The following is a 14,417-nucleotide window of genomic DNA, read 5'->3' as shown; positions in this document are numbered from 1 at the left end:
TATGGCAGCCCAAACCATCACTGATCCACCCCCATGCTTCACTCTGGGAATGCAACAGTCTGGGTGGTACGCTTCTTTGGGGCTTCTCCACACCGTAACTCTCCCGGATGTGGGGAAAACAGTAAAGGTGGACTCATCAGAGAACAATACATGTTTCACATTGTCCACAGCCCAAGATTTGCGCTCTTTGCACCAATGAAACCGACGTTTGGCATTGGCATGAGTGACCAAAGGTTTGGCTAAAGCAGCCCGGCCGTGTATATTGACCCTATGGAGCTCCCGACGGACAGTTCTGGTGGAAACAGGAGAGTTGAGGTGCACATTTAATTCTGCCGTGATTTGGGCAGCCGTGGTTTTATGTTTTTTGGATACAATCCGGGTTAGCACCTGAACACCCCTTTCAGACAGCTTCCTCTTGCATCCACAGTTAATCCTGTTGGATGTGGTTCGTCCTTCTTGGTGGTATGCTGACATTACCCTGGATACCGTGGCTCTTGATACTTCACAAAGACTTGCTGTCTTGGTCACACATGCGCCAGCAAGACGTGCACCAACAATTTGTCCTCTTTTGAACACTGGTATGTCACCCATAATGTTGTGTGCATTTCAATATTTTGAGCAAAACTGTGCTCTTACCCTGCTAATTGAACCTTCAAACTCTGTTCTTACTGGCGCAATGTGCAATCAATGAAGACTGGCTACCAGGCTGGTCCAATTTAGCCATGAAACCTCCCACACTAAAATGACAGGTGTTTCAGTTTCATTGTCCAACCCCTGTATATTCTCAGTCCTATAACTGGTGGGTTGCTGGTTTGAACCCCCACTCTGTCTGTCTCAGTTGTTGTGTCCTTGGGCAAGACATTTCACCCTCCTTGCCAGGTGATGGTGGTCAGAGGGATCAGCGGTGCCGTGTATGGCAGCCTCACTTCTGTCAGTGCGTCCCAGGGCAACTCAGGCTACATTTTAGCTCACCACTGTCAGTGTGTGAATGTGTGTATGAATGGGTGAATGACTGGTTGTAGTATAAAGCGCTTTGGAGTCTCTGGGGACTTGATAAAGCGCTATACAAGTTCAGGCCATTTACCATCTGATCTGTCTGCTATGTTGTTTGGTTTTTATCTTGTCGTTGGTGGACTAATGCTCTCTAATAAACCTCTGAGGCTTTCTTCCACGTTTGCTGTGGATCTTTTTTTTAAGAGTAAAATGTACTGCCCACTTTTATAGTTTTCAAACAACCCGTGCCTGTTACGACCCTGGTGAATGAGGGTGGTTGTGCTTCAGTGAGGTTTTTCCTCTGAAAGGATCCCTTTGAGGGTGTGGCTGGCCTGCTGCAGATGGCGGACCATGTGCAATCTGCCTCGTCAGTGACTGGGGACTAAAGAAGCTACAACAGGACTCCTCTCTGCCTGATAATCAACTCTGCTGGTACAGTCAAGCCATCTTGTAACTTTGTATATCTTTGAGTCTTGCAGTTTATTCCAGACAGTTCTTATTTTTATCTTTCTGGTTTACTTTATCTCATGCTCTTTGTGCCTTCAGGTTGGCAATCCTTGTACCCAAACTGGATATCATATTGGACCATCATATATCTGTTGCCCTCCTGGAAATCTCTCACATCATAATCAACTCCTGCAGCTTCCCCGTTCCCCATCATCCATTTCCTGCCTGTTCTACGATGACCTTTGTACGCCTACCTTGTGGGTTTTGACTCACCTGTTCAGTCTCTTACAGAACCATCAGGATCTTCACTCCTCCCTCAACCCAAGCTACCTACGCCAAGCATATAAGCTACTATATTTGGGTATATAATCATATATTTGAATATCCAACATAACTTTCCACTATATAACTTAACTCAGCCTCTCCTCCTTCAGAAACTCTCAATTTCATGACCATCAAAAGCCTTACCAGCTTATATCCAATAAATTACCTTTGCATGTTTACCTTGTGGTTTCTGCATTTAATTCTGCATGTGGGTGTTGGGACCCCAGCCATGGGGACAACATGAATGGCCAGTAAGAACTTTTCTGGAACTTTCAAAATAAATCGCATTTACCTACTTCCAGCACTGCCTGGAACAAGGAATAACAGCGGACTTCCCGTGACGTCACTGTTCGAATAAAAACCCCGCTTTTACAACAAACTGACCTCTTCCACGCAGGTCCTCAGCGGAACTGGACGGAGGGACACAGCGCTCTAATGTCTCTTTGCAGGCAAACAGACATAACTCTTCAAACTGGATCCAAGAGTGCCATACAATCACTCAATCATATGCACTAAGTTAAGTAGGAATGAATTGCTGTTTGTGTATCTGGTATTCATTCATGAATGGGGTAATTAAGGTACAAGCATTGCTTGACTTTCTCTCTGAGGTCGACAGAAGCAAACTGTGTTCCAGAAAGTTTCCAGCAGAGACCCTGTTGTTACAACGCCGAGTGGAGCAGTTTTTCCTGGTCTGAAGGAAGGACAACGGGACCGCATCACCGTGGCTTGTAACGTACAGTTCAGTGGGCCAGACAGCACGAGCTGCCCCACCCCACAGCTACGGAGGTTAGCTGAAAGTTAACCCTTTGTTCACTCTGGATGCTTTCTTCAACTTCGTCACCCCGGACAACTTTCCTCAGCACAGTTCACGTAAGAGAACTGGGCAGAGAGAAGTAGCTTAGAATGAAATAATCTAAACTTTTTTCATTTCATGACGTTTGGTTTTGTTTGTGTTGAAAACTTAGCAATATGTGCTCAGTTTGTGTTCTGTGTTTGTGTTTTTTTTAAAGTTAGGACAAACTTTATTAAAAGGGTGATTTTAAACACAGAAGATCGGCCATAACCTGCCGTCCACGCTTATGCATTTTAACCCTTTTATTAATGGTATTTTAAAGGTGTGTGTTTGATTCTGATGATGAGCTATAAGTTTCTTTTGTTAGCTCCAACCGCTAACAGCTAAAAACACGTGCTTGCCTACTAAAGATCATTTACCCAAAAAGGCTGTTAGTTTTCAATCTAGGAAATAATATTTCCCTAAATATTATTTTACTAAACTTGATAATTAAGTAAACACCATTAAGCCGTATTTCTCCAGAAAGATTTGGTTTCTTATTCAAAATAGAATTTCTTTAAATATTATTTTACTATTTCCTTAATAATATTTTGTTAAATATTATTTTCATAAATAAAGGCAGCTGATTAAACACTATTAAGCCCCATTTCTCAAAGATTTGGTTCTTATTTAAAATAATATTTCCTTAAATATTATTTTACTATTTCCTTAGTAATATTTCTTTAAATATTATTTTCATAAATAAAGGCAGCTAATTAAAGAACGTTGAGAATTAGTCATCCAGAAGGTTGGTTTATTCAGCAAATCATTCTTTAAAATATTCAACTCAACGGGAGGTGGGTCCTCAGAAGAGGGTGTGGATTAGACGTAAAACAGGGAACGTCTGCGTTTTTTTCACTGACATGACATCAATCCAACAGCGTGAGTTGTGGAAAAGGTTGAAAAGACGCTGTCCAATTTCACTGATCTTCTCTGCCCAAGCTTCAAATGGCAGAGCCAGCATTGTCTTGAATATGCCACAGTACTGATTGAACGCCTCCAGCACAAACAGATCTGAGGGATTAATCTCTTTGTTCTTGCGTCTGCTTGCCCGAAAAGACCAGCGACCAGTCCCAGTGGTTTTTGACACCCACACTGCACTAAAGAGAGGTTCTCTCTCAGCTATATCAACATCGGACAGAATATGAAACATTCTCGCCCGTTTTGCAGGTCAAGGGGACAGTTCATTTTCTTCTTCACCCTCCCTCTCCTGCATTGAGACTGTTTCAGGGCTATCATTAAGATTCGGGATTGCAAGCCTTAACACAGCCCAGTCGTTGTGGGTGAGAGTACACAGAGTCGATGATGGATCAAGTTCCTCATATTGATAGAGTTGATACAGGCAGAGCTCTCTTATTTCATACTTGAAAATATAACCCCATGCACCACACAGCCCATATGGCTCCAAAGACCACTCTTCCTGCAGAGTGTCCAGCAGGGGTCTTTGTACCTTGCAAAGGTAGTATGTTGATTTCTTAGGAGCATTCAATTCACGGGATGAATGCTGGTAGACGGTCACTGGGGCTTCGCACAGAACTGACGTACCTCTTGGCCGACCCGAGGTCTGATTTTCAGCCATGGGTGTTGAAGTTGGATCTTCATCATCGGTAGAGTATGTCATGACAGGAATTCCGTTAGGCATTCCAGATGAGGAAGGTGATGATATAGATGATGCAGTTGCTTGTTCATCATCTTGGCACGTGTTGCGTTTCTCCTCAGTTTGACGATTTACTCTCTTAACTCTAACTATTGCTGAACGGGTGTTCTTTTCCAAAGAACGCTGCATATAAAGTGCAGAGTTTTATGCCAGTATTTAAAACAAACACTAAAGCACGCCCCATTGTTTTCATTGGGTTATTCAAGGTTTAACAAGCCTTACAAACACACCCCTCTATTTTAATTGGTGCTGATGCTATACAGTTTCTGATAATACCATATTTGTCTTGTTCTGTTTATATCAAACACACCCTGTGTTTTAATTGGTTCATTTAAGGTCTCACCCGTAATGACGACAAACCTTGATTAAAGGGTGTTTTTTAGTCTCTATCCAGACCTAAAAAAAACGTAGGTGTGTCAGAAATAGACTACTTAAATACACTGCTTGAGACATTGATTACAAAGGTTCAGTAATTTTTCTGCAATATCTGATCTCAAAGAAATCCAGAATCAGGTTTGTCCTGAGACTCTAAATCACATTACCACATAATATCCAATGTGCTACTGCTGCATCTTCGCATCAAAAATGATCCCATCTTGTGGTGTCTCTCTGTTGTTGAACTGAAGACAGTAGAAAGGAATTCTGGGGAGCATTCATGCCGGTGTGACTCCTCACGCTCCTGTTTGTACTTGTTGGTGGACTGGAGCGCTCTGTGTGCTCTGAGCCTCTCTGACTTCATTAACTAGAAGGTCACAATAAATGGACTACTTAGAGAGAAACGTTTGTCACGCAAAAAGCAAAAAACAAAAAACACTACCATGGGGTTGTGGAAACGGATAGTTACGACGGAACAAGACCTATTCATATTCACCCAAATGTGTGCTTTCAATTGAGCGAGAAAGCAAAAAGTCTGCAGCAAAGCTGTTTTGTCATTACCACTATTACAGGTAGACAGGTAGTTATGGTGGGAGTGATGAAGGGCCTGAGCTGGACTTGCTGTCACAGCTCTGCATTAATCATCATGTTGATGAGCTTCAGAGTCTAACAAATCAAAGTTGTTTTGTAAGGATGAAAAATAAGGCTCTGCATTTTTTCTGTGAATCAGCACTTTTCTTTTACTGAATGTGACTGTTAAAAAGGTAATCACAGCTGCCTCTATGTTATCTGAGCCAGACACTATTGCAGTAAAGTATGAGGGTCATCCTATGAAACCATTTATTGTATGCTGAACACTACAAATGGATTCATACCCAGTGGCTGTTTTTGATGTGGGCCATATGGGCAGTTGCTCGATGCGACATTAGAAAGGGATTGGATCAGATTAAAAAAGGATAGTTGCTTTTATGCATGGGCAGTAAATGGGGAGTTGGATCCCCCTGCTTGATGCTGAGAATAGTGAGACTGCATAAATGCACTGCACTTTTTATCTTACCTCGAGATCTTAGATGACTTCCTGCAGTTTGGTTTTTGGGAGAAGAAGCAGCTCTCAAAGGGGATCATTCACGCAGAAACCACTACTGTTCATACACCTTGACCTTTTCCACCTTTTGTAAAGTTATTACCATGAACTACAAACTTCGGTGTATTTTATTGGGATTTTATGTGACAGACTACCTCTAAGAAGTGCATACAGTGGCTTGTAAAAGTACAGGTCCTTCTCAAAATATTAGCATATTGTGATAAAGTTCATTATTTTCCATAATGTCATGATGAAAATTTAACATTCATATATTTTAGATTCATTGCACACTAACTGAAATATTTCAGGTCTTTTATTGTCTTAATACGGATGATTTTGGCATACAGCTCATGAAAACCCAAAATTCCTATCTCACAAAATTAGCACATAATTAAAAGGGTCTCTAAACGAGCTATGAACCTAATCATCTGAATCAACGAGTTAACTCTAAACACCTGCAAAAGATTCTTGAGGCCTTTAAAACTCCCAGCCTGGTTCATCACTCAAAACCCCAATCATGGGTAAGACTGCCGACCTGACTGCTGTCCAGAAGGCCACTATTGACACCCTCAAGCAAGAGGGTAAGACACAGAAAGAAATTTCTGAACGAATAGGCTGTTCCCAGAGTGCTGTATCAAGGCACCTCAGTGGGAAGTCTGTGGGAAGGAAAAAGTGTGGCAGAAAACGCTGCACAACGAGAAGAGGTGACCGGAAACTGAGGAAGATTGTGGAGAAGGGCCAATTCCAGACTTTGGGGGACCTGCGGAAGCAGTGGACTGAGTCTGGAGTAGAAACATCCAGAGCCACCGTGCACAGACGTGTACAGGAAATGGGCTACAGGTGCCGCATTCCCCAGGTCAAGCCACTTTTGAACCAGAAACAGCGGCAGGAGCGCCTGACCTGGGCTACAGAGAAGCAGCACTGGACTGTTGCTCAGTGGTCCAAAGTACTTTTTCCGGATGAAAGCAAATTCTGCATGTCATTCGGAAATCAAGGTGCCAGAGTCTGTAGGAAGACTGGGGAGAAGGAAATGCCAAAATGCCAGAAGTCCAGTGTCAAGTACCCACAGTCAGTGATGGTCTGGGGTGCCGTGTCAGCTGCTGGTGTTGGTCCACTGTGTTTTATCAAGGGCAGGGTCAATGCAGCTAGCTATCAGGAGATTTTGGAGCACTTCATGCTTCCATCTGCTGAAAAGCTTTATGGAGATTAAGATTTCATTTTTCAGCATGACCTGGCACCTGCTCACAGTGCCAAAACCACTGGTAAATGGTTTACTGACCATGGAATCACTGTGCTCAATTGGCCTGCCAACTCTCCTGACCTGAACCCCATAGAGAATCTGTGGGATATTGTGAAGAGAACGTTGAGAGACTCAAGACCCAACACTTTGGATGAGCTAAAGGCCGCTATCGAAGCATCCTGGGCCTCCATAAGACCTCAGCAGTGCCACAGGCTGATTGCCTCCATGCCACGCCGCATTGAAGCAGTCATTTCTGCAAAAGGATTCCCGACCAAGTATTGAGTGCATAACTGTACATGATTATTTGAAGGTTGATGTTTTTTGTATTAAAAACACTTTTCTTTTATTGGTCGGATGAAATATGCTAATTTTGTGAGATAGGAATTTTGGGTTTTCATGAGCTGTATGCCAAAATCATCTGTATTAAGACAATAAAAGATCTGAAATATTTCAGTTAGTGTGCAATAAATCTAAAATATATGAATGTTAAATTTTCATCATGACATTATGGAAAATAATGAACTTTATCACAATATGCTAATATTTTGAGAAGGACCTGTATTCATACCCCTTGAACTTTTCCACATATTGTCACATTACAACCACAAACATAAATACATTTTATTGGAATTTTATGCAAAAGACCAACACAAAGTGGTATACAATTTTGAAGTGGAACGAAGATTATACATGATTTCTTGATGACTGAAAAGGGCATTGTGCAAAAGTATTCAGCCACACTGAGACAATACTTTGTGGAACCACCTTTTGCTGCAATTACAGCTGCAGGTCTTTTAGTGTGTGTCTCTACCAGCTTTCACATCCAGTGACTGAAATTTTTGCCCATTCTACTTTGCAAAACAGCTCAAGCTCAGTCAAATTACATGGAGAGCATTTGTGAACAGCAGCTTTCAGATCTTGCCACAGATTCCCGACTGGGTTTAGGTCTGGACTTTGACTGGGCCATTCTAACGCATGAATATGTTTAGTTGTAAACCATTCCATTGTAGCCCTGGCTTTATGTTTAGGGTTATCCTGCTGGAAGGTGAACCTCTGCCCTAGTTTCAAGTCTTTTGCAGACTCCAACAGGTTTTCTTCCATGATTCCCCTGTATTTGGCTCCATCCATCTTCCCATCAACTCTGAGCACCTTTCCTGTCCCTGCTGAAGAGAAGCACCCCCAGAGCATAATGCTGCCACCACCATATTAGACAGTGGGCATGGTGTGTTCAGAGTGATGTGCAGTGTTAGTTCTCCTCCTCACATAGTGTTTTGCATTTTTGGTCTTGTCTGACCAAAGCACCTTCTTCCACAACATGGCTTCTGGCAAATTGCAAACAGGACTTCTTATGGTTTTCTTTTAACAATTGCTTTCTTTTTGCCACTCTTCCATAAAGACCACATTTGTATAGTACACGACTAATAGTTGTCCCGTGGACAGATTCCTCCACCTGAGCTGTGGATCTCTGCAGTTCATCTGGAGTCACCATGGGCCTCTTGGCTGCATCTCTGATCAGTTCACTCCATTTTCTTCCTGTAAGTTTAGGTCCTTGTCTTGGTAGGTTTACAGTTGTGCCATACTCTTTCCATTTCCTGATGATGGATTGAACAGTGCTCCGTGAGATGTTCAAAGCTTGGGAAATCTTTTTATAGCCTAAGCCTGTTTTAAACTTGCGGCCCTCCAAAGAAATACCACCCCACACCATTACTGACCCACTGCCAAAGCGGTCATGCTGAAGGATGTTGCAGGCAGCAGATCGCTCTCCATGGTGTCTCCAGACTCTGTCACGTCTGTCACATGTGCTCAGTGTGAACCTGCTTTCATCTGTGAAGAGCACAGGGCGGTAGTGGTAAATTTGCCAATCCTGGTGTTCTCTGGCAAATGCCAAGCGTCCTGCACGGCGTTGGGCTATGAGCACAACCCCCATTTGTGGACGTCGGGCCCTCATACCATCCTCATGGAGTCGGTTTATAACCGTTTGTGCAGACACATGCATATTTGTGGCCTGCTGGAGGTCATTTTGCAGGGCTCTGGCAGTGTTCCTCCTGTTATATATATATATATATATATATATATATATATATATATATATATATATATATATATATATATATACATACACATATATATATACATATATATAACAAAAGAAAAATAATAAATATATATATATATATATATATATATATATGGCAGGAAGACAGACTTAATGTGGAAGGCATTTTGTGAAACTGCTTCACTTAGAAGTTTAGGATGCCAGAATGTTGATCAATGACTTCTTCTGAGAGCTGGAAAATATAAAGATTCTGTCTGACAAACATAAATGTCATTACAGTGCTAAATGTCTGGGTAATATCATCCCTGATTGAGTCCCTTTTTTTTTTGCTGCTCATCATACCTACCCAGGGGCCACAGCTGTTTTTGAAGCACTCACTGTTTATTGCATAAGCGTTTAAACACATTGGTTGATGCACGTAATTGTACTGGAGCTAAATAGTTCATAATAATTATTTTTCTAAATTAAAGCTACAAGGCAGTTTCTGACATGTTTATGATTCTAATTCATGTCATATGGTTTCTTTGAAAGCATGCACCATAAACAATAGAATGATCAATAATAGAGAGCAGCCTTTTAGGGAAAAGAACAGCTATAAATATGAAGGAAATGCACTGGGGCTTGTCAAACTTCCCTCTTTTTGCTATAGGTCATATTTCTACTTGAATGACTTTTGGAATTGGACTAACTTGTTCAAGTTGCACCCTGAACAACTGGGTCGCAGACTCCAGTACTGAAAAGGTTGATGTCCAGCATGTGCAATAGACCCTATTTAAAAAAGCAGATGCCACCGCAGACTTTGAAGTCCTTGCTGTCTATTGCAACACCCTCTTCAGTTTGCTTTTTTAAGGAGTTTCCTGAAGCTTGGGAATTTATAGAGCTCATCTCCCAGGTTTTTCCTGAACCAAGAGTTATTACAACATTATACCAGATTGTTTTATGCCTGGCTTCCAAAAAAATGTTAGGATTGGTGTTGTTTTATTACCCCCAAGGTATCTCATGTTATGGGTTTTTAATATGTGGACCCAAAGAGCAGAACATTAAAACTACTTTCTCAGAACTGGCTTTGGGAGTTCCTTGTAATGACTGAAGATAAATAGGGGTATTAAACAGAGCTGTGCTTGGCTGGTTAAGCACAGTCAGAGGTGTAGGTCACTCAGAAGTGGAATCCTGTTTTGTTAGTAATCAGTGAAACCCACTGTCACAAGAACAGCTGTAGGTTAGGTCATAAAGACAGGTCTACTTCAGCTGACATATCAGAAATATGATAAAAGGGTTTAAACAAGGGGTGTCCGAACTTTTTGACATGTGGGCTAAAGTCATAAAGCAAAAAGTACTACCTGCCCAAAAAAATATAAGAAAGAAAATACATAAAAAAATGTTGTGGATTTTTTTTTTTTATCAGCTAAATGATAAACTAAGCATGTAATATTTTAATAAAAAGTAGTGTGATTAATGTGGTAAATCAGTGTAGATCCAAAGGGTTTTGCACGTTTGCCTTATTAAAAGAAAGGCATCCAGTTAGCAAATTTGTGCTTGATTGAAAAAATCTCTGAAAAAAATGTTTAGTAAATTATCAGCAATAAATACAGGATTTGGGTCACTCTTGAGTTGTATTCATTATAGTTAGCCAAGTTTAATAAAGTGGTGATATTTAAAGACAAATACTATGTGTTGTACCCAACATGTTTTTGTAAGCAGATTTTAAGTGGTTATAATATTACCCTAACTTAAAGGGAACATGTCATGCTTTTAAATCCTTCCTTTTCACACTAACATTATTCAGTTGTGGTCAATATAAAGTTGAACTGAAATACTTTGGTCTGAATTGCTTGTTATTATAGCTCCACAGGCTCCTCTTTTTTGCCCTGTTCTGAGGAGTGTCTGAGAGTAACTCGTTTTGGTGCTGTTTAAATGCTGTTGAGGCACTTGACATAAATAGGAATTTTAGATTCAGTCATCATCTATTTTCGTCATAATCATCTCTGGCCACAACATTCCCACTTATTCCCACAGTCACTTATCTTGGTGTAAAATTTTACCCTAATCTTCCATTTGAAACTTATATCAAAAATCTATTTAAGACCTCCTTCTTTCATCTCAAGAACATCTCCAAACTCTTTCCATTACTCTCCTTTTTTGATGCTAAAAAACTTGTTCATGCTTTCATCTCCTTAGGACTCAACTACCATCACTCACTTTTTTTTATGGCATTCCATCCAAACACATCCAAAATCCTCATTACGTACAGATCAATGCAGCAATGCAACAATGCTCACCCATCAATCCATCTATGGCATTGCTCCATACTAACTCAAAGGACTGCTCAGTCCTCAGACATCATCATGGTCCCTCCACACATTCTTTAATTTATTTTTTTCTACAAAACAAAAACACTCTACAAAGTCTTACCATCTCTGCACCCCATGGTCAAAACTCTGCACCACTGGCGACAGGCCTTCTGCACCCATCGGCTGCACCCCATGTTTGTTGTACTGTATATGTTTGCTTTTTAGTATGCATTTTAAGCGGTCAGCTGCAAGGGTGTTGTTACAGAGTATGACAGCACCTTCTGAATCTCTCCTTCCCACAATGTGGATGCAGCAGCCTGCCACTGAAGGAGCTGCAGAGTCCCCTGCATGGGGTGGGTGATGTCCAACAGAGATGACAGTTTTGCGACCATTCTTCTGTCACTTACCACTCCCACTGGGTCCATAAGGGCATGCTAGCACAGAGCTCGCTCTGCAGATCCACCTGTTCAGTCTCTTACCGTCCCCAGTAGAGATACTGCTGCCCCAGCAGACTACACTTTAAAAAATGGCTGATGACACAAGAGAGTCATGGAATGTCCTCAGGAGTGGCCCCTGCGTTCCAAAAGTCCTGAGCCTCTGAAGCAGGAACACCTGCTCTGCCCTTTTTTGTAAAGTGCTTTTGAGTTATGTGTCCAGTCCAGTTTATTTTTCAGATGAACCCCAATGTACTTGTAGTTCTGCACAGCCTCAATGCCCATGCCTTGGATGTTTAGTGGTTGCAATGAAGGATGTTTGTGCCTGCAGAAGTCTACCACCAACTCCTTGTTTTTTCCAGAATTTATCTGGTGGTAGTTTGCCTGCACCAGTCCACAAAGTCCCTACTGCAATAGTGCACAAGCACTCCAGTACTGCACAACTTTTACATGTTTCATATTTTGTTCACTAAGGCAGAGTGAATGATTGTTTGACACTATACTATGTCTCAACTCTTTGGGTTTTAGACATATTAGTATGCACAATCTGCAATACGCTCAATCTGCTGATTTAGGTTAAAAGCAAATTATCAGAATTTCTTTTTTTAAAGAGATGGTTAGGAATGCCCAGAATTCAACTGAATTAATTGTCATTTATATTTAATGTACACTTTGTTAGTAGGTTATCAGACTACTCAAGCTATTAATCTAAAAACAATGTAAAAGACAAATAAAGCAATAGAAACTGAGAAGAGTTGTCCCAGTGTCCTTTTGAATAAAGCCAACCTTATCAGGTCTGGACAGGAGCTGGATGAACTTTAAAATACTTGACCACCACCCAAGTCTCCACATCAACTTTCCTTCAATAAGACATACCAAGCACTCTCCTACCCGTCTCCCTGATAGTATTAGCTGCAGTTGAAGCACATCCCGGCCACCCAGAGCCTGTCTCAACTCCTCCCTAAAAGCCACACAACTTTCCTCCTGGAGATGGATTAGTTTGGGGCAGAACAAATACGAATAATGTAAACTGTAACTTGCAGATGATCGAACACTAGGGGCAACTGTGTTTGCATGACAATAAACAACTGTCATCAGCATAGAGACAAATAGATGCACTGCTAACATTCTAACCGAATTAACACAAATTAGAGTGAGCAAAAAAATCACATCATTTGGTTATCCAGTTAGCAGTAATCTATAGTTGACAGATAATTTGTCTGATTACAGTGGGCAATGTTGATAAAACAAAAAGCTTAACCAACCTGATGACATCTTGTTTGACTTAATATCTTTCTGCATTAGACGAAAATGTGTCAGTGAATTGGTCTGAAGACAAGCTTTCATTAACTGTGGCCCATTTTTTGCAGCTATGGGAGAAATATCACAGAATGATGTATTAGAGAATTTCTGGCATTTGTTTTTGGTTTAATTTGAAACTGATCCTTATTTCACATGCACTCATGGAGGTGCTGCAGTTGATTGTTCTCACAACCAGAGTGGTCATTCAAAGTTGTAAAACTATTCTTTTATTTCAGGTTGCCACAGTAACTAAAGTGCATCTGTGAATGGAGTGCAGCTGATGTTGTATGGTACAACACACTGTACAGTTCCTGAAAAGAGGTTTGTCATTAAACCCTTCAAAAGGTTAATGCACTACCTTAATAATCCTCTCTTCCTGTTTGTGCTTTTTTCAGCCTCAATTACATCTTTATTTGGCAACCTATCTCCCCATGATATTTGAAAAATATGATTTTTAGTGTTAGAAACACATTATGGTTGTTAGTAACTATTATATATATTTTTTTGTAATTTCTCCCATAGAAGTACTTTTTGAGAAAATTGGGGTTCTCGTTTTAATCTAAACACAATCCAAAATCTCTGTTTATAATTTGAAATATATTTTTTGGATCTCAAAGCAATGAGCTATTAACATTTTCATGAGAAAACTGTAAAATAGAATAGAAAAGTAATCTGAGGCTAGACTTGAAAATTGATGTTCATGGATGCTCTCCATTCAAGATGACTACGCTTGGGCAATTGTGCATAGAAGTGACAAAATTCTCTCTAGATGTGCTAAGCTGGTAAAAATATAACCCAAAATACTGCTGTAATTGCAGTAAAGGGTGATTCTTAAAAGTCTTGTTTCTAGGTGGCTGAATACAAACATCTATTTTTGAAAAACCTTGAAAACCAAGTATCATTTGCCTTCCGTTTCAGTTATGCCCTAATTTGTTTGGGCCTGTCACATAAAACATCAATATACATTGATGTTTGTTGTTATGTGTCTAAATGTGGAAAATGTTTAAGGGTTATGAATAGCTTTAGAAATTACTGAATGAGACTATATACGTCATTTGTCATTAGTGCAGTTGCAGATCCAAAATAGCAAAACTTGGAATGTAAAAAAATATAACAATCTAGCTTCATTGTATTATGGAGGGTGTATTCAGGTGTTTACATTTCAGTTCAACATATATAAGAAAGTTGTTGTTTCAACTCTTACTTTAATAAAAAACAAGCAGTAAAACCATATCAGTGTTCCTCTTTTAGTCCACAAACACAGAGAGAGCGTTTATGTTTTGCTTGTTGTGTTGTGTATGCATCTTTCATTTTTCAGTGTACATATAGTACATGCATGTTAAGAAGAAGATGAAATAATTTGTAGTTTTGCAAGTTTTGCT

General features: G+C 40.4%; 1 long non-coding RNA gene across 1 annotated transcript; it reads left to right on the top strand.

The window, feature by feature from the left end:
• Window positions 1-1,269: 1,269 nt before the first annotated feature.
• Window positions 1,270-1,943, top strand: LOC124865447. The gene is made up of 2 exons (XR_007037599.1): window positions 1,270-1,425; window positions 1,540-1,943. It is a non-coding gene; the product is annotated as an uncharacterized LOC124865447 (long non-coding RNA).
• The last annotated feature ends 12,474 nt before the right edge of the window (window positions 1,944-14,417 follow it).

This window comes from Girardinichthys multiradiatus, chromosome 3 (genome assembly GCF_021462225.1).
Source record: "Girardinichthys multiradiatus isolate DD_20200921_A chromosome 3, DD_fGirMul_XY1, whole genome shotgun sequence".
Classification (NCBI taxonomy): domain Eukaryota; kingdom Metazoa; phylum Chordata; class Actinopteri; order Cyprinodontiformes; family Goodeidae; genus Girardinichthys; species Girardinichthys multiradiatus.
The sequence above is the reverse complement of the archived record's forward strand: the minus strand, read 5'-3'. Positions and strand labels throughout refer to the sequence as shown.